Raw genomic sequence first — 8,066 nt, 5'->3', positions numbered from 1 at the left:
AGAGCGAGGGGCCCAGTATGGCTGTCTTCTTTCACATCCTCTCCAACCCTGGAGAAGCCAGCATTTGGGTGCTTCAAGATGACAGCTTTCCAAAAATAATTTATCTTCAGCTTTGGTGTGTGTCTGATAGTTTTTTTGCTCAATGATTCACATTTCACTCAGGGTAGTAGTAAAGTGAATTATTTCCCTGAGCACAGAGACTGGTGAAATTGAGTGTGTGTGTCTGTGGAGCGGGGGAGGTGGTGGGTGTTAGGGAGGAGGCCTGGCTGAGCAAATCTGGCCTGGGATTAAGCATTTTCCCCAGATCTACCTTGAGCAAGACCAGGTGATAGAGCCTGGTGGGAGGTGGGGCTGGGTGGGGGATGGCTGTGCATGGATGTTCCATCATTCTGTCTAGGATAGCTCAGAATCTGTTCCATCATTCTCTCCAGGATAGCTCAGAATCTGCAGTCCAGGCCACTCTCATGGAGTTAATGAGACAGTGAACATCTCTGGATTGCCTATTATGTTATCCAACATCCTTTGTAAGAGCATCTATGCAATAAATCCCTCTTGGGATGACAAATTGCTCTTTTTGAACTCTGAACAGAGACTATCCACTTTGCAGTAGAAATTTCATCTCTCCGGATAAGCTTGTTTGCCTCCTTTTATCTGCTACCACAAACTATATAACCTAACCACTGGCATCTTTGGAATTGCATCCTGTAAGTTTAATGTAGGTCTGTGTAATGGGCTACGGAAAACAGACTGGTCCAATGGAAATTTCCATTGAGGTTGCAAGTAATCATTCTTCCTGGAAAAATACTGCTGGACAAGATGGTAAAAATAATTTTGTTTTCTGAGAATCTTAAACAGAAAAGTACTGTCAGAGAAAGCCCAGGGACTTCAGTTTTTCCAGAAGCTTTGGAAGATCTTGAGGGTATTCACTCTTCTAGAAAGAAACATAAGATCTCCAGGACTGAGGATCCATGTTTGAGAGATGAAGTCAGATCAATGTCCAATTGAGAACCACAGGGGAAATGATGTGAATAGGCACCATTGCATGCAAGGTGGACCAGTGGTGAAAATGTGAGGTGCATGTGCCTGGACACTGAGGACAGAGGGGCTACCCACCTGAGGAATGGGGGGCAACCCTTTTCACATGTAGGTATTCAGCATTGCTGGTTCTGGCTCTAAGAGACCAACCAACTTCCCCCAAATCAGAACTCTTAACTACAATATATTTTCATTATTGCCTGGACTAGCAAGACATTCAGGGGTAAAATTGGTGTTCAGCTAGTGACTAGACATTCCACATTCCCTACATGTCTATTTCTTTGTAGTTCTTTTTTGGTCTTTTTTTGAGATTGTGCTAAAAAACAGAGGCAATATAGTTTTTCAAAACCAACTTCTATCCTCAAATAGTGACTTTTCATGAGGCTCTGGAGAAGAAAGGCACTCCCCATACAGTTAGTAAGAGGGCCTTTGCCCCCATGCTCAGTGTGTGTGTGGCTCTCCTCACCTTCAGGTGCCTTCATACTTGTCCTTACAGGAGCCTCTACTATGCCTATATCCCAAACACTTCTAGCTCCTCCACATTTCTCAGGCTCGATCCCACCCAAGCCCATCAATCTGTCTATCTGTCCATTCATCCATCCATCCACCTCTTCCTCCCTCCACCCACCTACTGTACTCCCCTAACAAACATTCAGTGCTTTTCTTCTGTGCCAGGAACAGAGCTATAAAGATAGGCAGGAATTAGTGCCTGCCTTCCAGCAGCCTTTGCATGTAGTAACAAAGAAGATTTACCAATAGGTACCTTCAAGAGGTGTTAGGACAGCTAGGGGAGTAGTAGGTACCAAGTTCAGAGGAGGAGGTGAGAGCGTGGACTTTGGGCCCAGTCTACCTGAGTTTCAAATTCTGACTCTACCACTAACAGCTGTGTGACCTTGGGTAAACTACTTAATATCAATGTATCTTGGTCTTCTCATTGGTAACATGGTGCCTCATTGTGCCTACCTCAGAAGGTGGTTATTCTGCTTATCTATTGCTGCATAAAGCCAGCCATTTTATTATATTTCACGCTGTCCTGGGTCAGTCGCTCAGGCTGGGTCTGCCACTCAGTGCATCTGCTCCACATTGTGTCAGCTGATGTCATGCGATGGTGTTCAGCTGGCCTGGAGGGTCCCGAAAGGCTTCACTCACACATCTGGCATCTCAACTGGGGTGACTGAAAGGCTAGGTCCAGCTGGGATAGTTGACTAGAGTACTCACAGGGCTTTTTTTTTTTTTTGAGAAGGACTCTTGTTCTGTCGCCCAGGCTGGAGTGCAGTGGTGCTGCGATCTTGGCTTACTGCTATCTCCACCTCCCAGGTTAAAACGATTCTCCTGCCTCAACCTCCCTAGTAGCTGGGACTACAGGCATATGCCACCACACCTGGCTAATTTTTGTATTTTTTAGTAGACGGGGGGTTTCACCATGTTGGCCAGGCTAGTCTCAAATTCCTGACCTTGTGATACACCTGCCTCAGCTTCCCAAAGTGCTGGGATACAGGCATGAGCCACCGTGCCCGGCCTACAGGCTTTTTATGCAGTATCCCAGGGCTCCCAGAGAGCATGCCAGGAGATGGGAGTGGCAACATCTTTTAAGGCCTGGGCCACAGCATCATTCCTGCCACATTCTACTGGTCAAAGCAGACCCAGAGCTTGCCTGGATTCAAGGCGAGATGACTGAGACCCCCACCTCTCCATGGCAGGAGTACAAAGAATTTGTGGCCATTCATGAAGCCACCACAGATATGTAAAGATTAAATGAGTTAATACATAAAAAGTAGTTAGAGCATTGACTGGGAGGGCAGCATTGCAAGTAAATGGTGGTGTTTGCACATATGACATGTGGGCAATTTTATGAGAGTCATGGTCTTTGCTAATCAAGGTAGATGTTCAGACTAATCAATATATGTAAAACACATAACTGACTAGTAACTAACGAGACACATATACTCTCCAGGGACATCCCAGAACAACCTGGTGGGAGAGGGCAGGATGTCACTCGGAGGCCTCTCCCCTGCCTTAGGATATGCAGAGTCCACTTGGAGTGGCTACTTGTATGGTGCCCTGGGCTCACAGATCCCTGAATGCACAGATGAGCAGAGACGGCTTTTGGCTGCCTGTCTGAGATCCCCCTCCTGGAGCCCATTGCCTAATTGGAAAGGGCCATTTCAACATCTTTGCAGAAAATGGAGTTTTTCTTTCCTTGATGTTGTGATTTGACTGGGAGTTAGCAAAGCATCAGTAGAATCCTAAACGTCTACTTTAAAAAATCAAGCCTTCATGTCAGCCTGGTGCGGAGCTCCGCTCTCCCTTTGTGGGAGGAAGATAAAACGCTTTCATGCATGTCCTCCCGCCTGTGAACACGGGCTGGTTAAACATTTCTGGTAATGGCTTAGCTGTGCCAAGGATTTTATCTTTTCCCAGGAACAGTTCCTGCCTTAAAAGGGCTTCCACAGGGAAGAGCCACAATGCATATGCAGAATGCAGGCTGACGAAGTCTTCGGGGAGGAGAGAGTATCTCAGAGGGGCAGGTGCAGCCACACTGTGGGCCTGCGTGCCTGGTGCTAATCTGGGCCCATTACGCGTACATCACCTGATTTAATTCACACTAAATTGCAAGCTGGGATGGGGCGGGGGGACATGAGGGTTATTTTTTATCTCTTTTTGTAATTGAAAAACCTGGAGCCCAGGAAAATGAAGTAAACTGCCTGAGGTCAAGCCCTTAATGTGAAGTAGAGCTGCAGTGTCTACTCAAGAGTGTCTGACATCTGCACTTTTTACTCTGCCGGGGTAAGCATGGGGGTCTTTCCACCCCTGTCATTGCATTTTACCCCCTGTTACTAACTTTCGTAAGGCCCCGGGCCTCAGGGGGTCCCCACTCTGGGGTGGACCCATGACTGGCGACAGGCTTGGTTGTATGTCTTCCTTAGGAAGACCCCAAGGCTACTAAGTCTGAATATGGGCACAAAACTAGGACAGAGATCACAAAGTACATTGCAGGGTAAAGAAAGGGAGTAGGGAAAATTAGCCTTAGGAGGAGGGAGTGGAGGCCAGTCGCTGTGGCTCACGTCTGTAATCCTAGCACTTTGGGAGGACGAGGCAGGCAGATCATGAGTTCAGGAGATCGAGGCCTTCCTGTCTAACACGGTGAAACCCCATCTCTACTAAAAATACAAAAAAATTAACTTGGTGTGGTGGTGAGCACCTGCGGTCCTAGCTACTCAGGAGGCTGAGGGAGGAGAATCGCTTGAACCCGGGAGGTGGAGGTTGCAGTGAGCTGAGATCGCGCCACTGCACTCCAGCCTGGGCGACAGAGCGAGACTGTGTCTCAAAAAAAAAAAAAAAAAAAGAGGGAGTGGATAAACAATGGTGCTGCCTGAGGAGCCAAGAGCTGCAGGTTCACATCCCAGTCATGTCATTAAATCACTGTGGCATGACCTTGGAAAAGTCTCCTCTCCACCTGGAGTCTCAATTTCCTCTTTTGGGTGCTGCTCATGGGTGCTCTTATGGGTCCTCTTATGGGTGCTGCTCATAGACTGCCGCTGCAGTGGCCCTAGATTCCGTAAAGATGGATATAGATGAAAGAGAATGGGAAGCAAGGACCTGAGAGGGCAGCAAAGAGGGGAGAGGGGCTCCAAGCAAAGAGAAAAATGGCCTGTAACCACCCTTTTCTCCAATCAAGAGGTAGATAAATCTTTATACTGCACAAAGGAATGGTCAGATAGGCATGTCTGAAACAGTGGAGGTAGATCTGTGGGGTTGGTTGCTAATTATACTCACTGCTCACATCTGATCAAGCCCAGTTTGATTAGCCCTGATTTTAGAGGGTTAGACTAGGTCCACTAGAGGAGAAAGTGAAGCCAAAACACAGCTGAGATAACGATCATGGACATTCCTTCAGAGGGCCATGAAAACAGCAAAGAAACGAACCATGGTGAGATACCTGTGGAAGCAGCTCTGCCCCACCCCACCCTCCAGTTCATTTGTCAATGTGCTGGTCTCTCCCTATAGTTTGTTCCCCTCTCTCTCATCACTGCCTGCATATGTGTTGAATATATGTGCATGGTTGTGTGAAAGCTTCACAATGAACCATGAATTGAAAAGCATTTAATTGGCCACTGAGTCATTGTGAGACCTCTCAGCCCTGGTCAGAATTAGTACAACTAAGCTGACTTAATCTGGCATGATATCATGGGAGTAGGTTTATTACAAAAGTGATTCCAGCCCTCTCTTCCTCCTTTACCCTCTTTCTTTGACCTTGTGCCGTGGGATGATGCAGCAAGAAGATCCTCACTAGGTGCTCCCTGGCTCTTGGATTTCCCAACTACAAAACTATGAGCCAAATAAATCTCTGTTTATTACAAATTACCCAGTCTCAAGTACTCTGCTATAGGAGCAGAAAACAGACTAAGACTGAGCACTGGTACTGAGAACTGGGACTGTTTCTATAACAAATGTCTGTAAATGTGAAAGCAGCTTTGGACCTTTATAATGAGCAGAAGCTGGAAGAATTTGGAGAAGCAGGTTAGAAAAAGGCTGTGAATGGACCATAATGGGCAATTCTGGTGCTGTTGCAGAAGAAGAAAAGACCTCAGGAAAGTCAGAATCTTCTTAGAGATTACGTAAGTGGTTGTGATCAGAATGTTGGTAGAAATATGGGCAGTAAAGGCCATTCTGATGAGGTTTCAGATGGAAAAGAGGAATATCTTATTGGAAACTGATGTCAAGGCTCTCCTTGTTATGAGGTGGCAAATAACTTGGCCGAATTGTATCCATGCCCAAGGACTTTATCAAAGGCAGAATTTCGGAGTGACGAACTAGGATAACTGGAGGAAGAAATTTCTAAGCAAAATATTAAAGGAGCTGCATGGCTACTTCTAAATGCACCTGGTAAGATGCAAGAGAAACAAAATGATTTAAAGACAGAATTTTAAGTAAAAGGGAAGCAGAGCAGAAAGAGTTGGAAAATCTGAAGTCTGGCCATGTAAAAAGTGAAAAGGCAGCCTAGCTCAGTGGCTCACACCTATAATCCCAGAACTTTGGGAGGCCAAGGCAGGCGGATCATGAGGTCAGGAGTTTGAGACCAGCCTGACCAACATGGTGAAACCCCATCTCTACTAAAAACAAAAATTAGCCTGGCATAGTGGCAGGCACCTGTAATCCCAGCTACTCGGGAGGCTAAGGCAGGCGAATCGCTTGAATCCGGGAGACAGAGGTTGCAGTGTGCCACGATCGTGTCACTGAACTCTAGCCTGGGTGAAAGAGTGGGACTCCGTTTCAAAACAAAACAAAACAAAACAAACAGTGAAAAGACATATTTAGGAGAACAAACCAAAGGTGTGGCAAAGTGACCATTTGCTAAAGCAATTAAGATGGATAGAAGGGAGCCAAGTGCTATTTATCAAGGCTATGAGAGAAAGACCCCAAGGCGTTTCAGAGATCTTTGAAGCTTTCCCTCTCATCACAGGCCCAGAGCAGGACCATAAGGGCAAAGTTTTCAGACTGGCATTTGCAGGACTTCAGTATTTGTTCCCCTGCACTGTCTTGGGGCTCTGTTCCCCAAATTCTAGCTTAGTGCCCCTTAGCCACCTTAGCCATGGTTTAAGCTTATCCAGGTGAACCTCGACCTGCCAACTCTGGAAGGTGTAAGCCATACATCGTCCACATGGTGCTGACACTACAGGCATGCAGAATGCAAGAGCTGCAGCCATGGCAGCTTGCATCTGGATTTCAAAGGATGTCATGAACAGCCTGGAGACCCAGGCAGAGACCTGTTGCAGGGATAGAGCTACTTTGGAGAGACCAAACTTGGGCAATGCCTAGTGAAGCCATGGGAGTGGGGTAACGCCCAAGACCCTAGGACTGTAGGCCTTTCTTCTTGACTATTTCTCCCTTTTAGGATGGGAATGTCTATCCCATGTCTGTTTCATCACTGTATTTTAGAAGTAGATAACTTGTTTAATTTCATAGACTGACAGGTAGAGAAAAATTTGCCTCAGGATGAGTCATGCCTTGATCTCATCTATATCTGACTTAGATGAGATTTTGAACTTTTGGATATTGAGTTGATACTAGAACAAGTTAAGACTTTTGAGGCTATTGGGATGGATTGAATGTATTTTACATGTGAAAAAGACATGAATTTTGGGGGCCACGGATAGAATGCTAAGGTTTGAGTGTTTCCCCCAGAAAGGCAAGTGTTGGAAACTTAATTCTCAATGCAACAGAGTTGGAAGAGGTGATTAGGGTGATGAAGGCTCTGCCCTTGTAATGGATTGATTTTATTATTGTGAGAGTGGATTTGTTAGACGACCAAGTTCAGCCCTCTCTTGCGGACCTCTCACTCTCTTTTCCTCTCTTCCATATGATGATGCAGCAGGAAGATCCTCACCAGATGTGGCCCCTCACTCCTGGACTTCCAAGCCTCCAGAATCATGAACCAAATACATTTCTATTTATTCTAAGTTACTCAGCCTCAGGTATTGTTAGAGCAGTAGAAAACAGACTGAGAAAGGCTGTGTCTCCCTCCTCAGACTGAAGGTTCCTTGTCATCAGATGCTGTGTCTATATCCTTTGTTCACTTGTTTGATATTTGCTAAGGACCTTTTAAGTGCCAGGCACTATTCTAGGTTCAGAATACTATGTTGAAAAGACAGACAAAAATCACTGGTTTTATGGAACTTACAAGTTAGTTGTGATAAATGACAATAAACAACAAACAAATTTAAGTTATAATAAGTACTAAGAAGCAAATAAATGCAGTGTAATTGTAATGGTAGGAGTGGCATGTTAACTGAAATAAATGAGTGACTGAGGCAAGAGTCTCAATCAATCAAGGTTTATTAAGCCAGAGCTTGAGGGTATGCATAGGAAAAACACAAGTCACAGCCGCATCTGCGGCTGTTTTTTCCAGAAAGTTTTTTTTTTTCCAGGAGGCTTAGTATTTATATACTTTCTTAAAGGGGAAAAGGAATGTAGGAAGGGAGGTGTGGTAAGTGCAAGAATGATTGATCTAATCTTGTCTTTGTTCTGTA

General features: G+C 45.5%; 1 long non-coding RNA gene across 1 annotated transcript; it reads left to right on the top strand.

Annotated features, from left to right (window-relative positions):
• The first annotated feature begins 3,517 nt into the window (after positions 1-3,517).
• On the top strand, positions 3,518-7,764 carry LOC105544268. The gene is made up of 2 exons (XR_001006739.1): positions 3,518-3,822; positions 7,409-7,764. It is a non-coding gene; the product is annotated as an uncharacterized LOC105544268 (long non-coding RNA).
• Positions 7,765-8,066: the final 302 nt, after the last annotated feature.

This window comes from Mandrillus leucophaeus, unplaced genomic scaffold (assembly GCF_000951045.1).
Source record: "Mandrillus leucophaeus isolate KB7577 unplaced genomic scaffold, Mleu.le_1.0 Scaffold3, whole genome shotgun sequence".
In the NCBI taxonomy this organism is placed as follows: domain Eukaryota; kingdom Metazoa; phylum Chordata; class Mammalia; order Primates; family Cercopithecidae; genus Mandrillus; species Mandrillus leucophaeus.
This window is presented reverse-complemented; position numbering and strand designations above follow the sequence as displayed.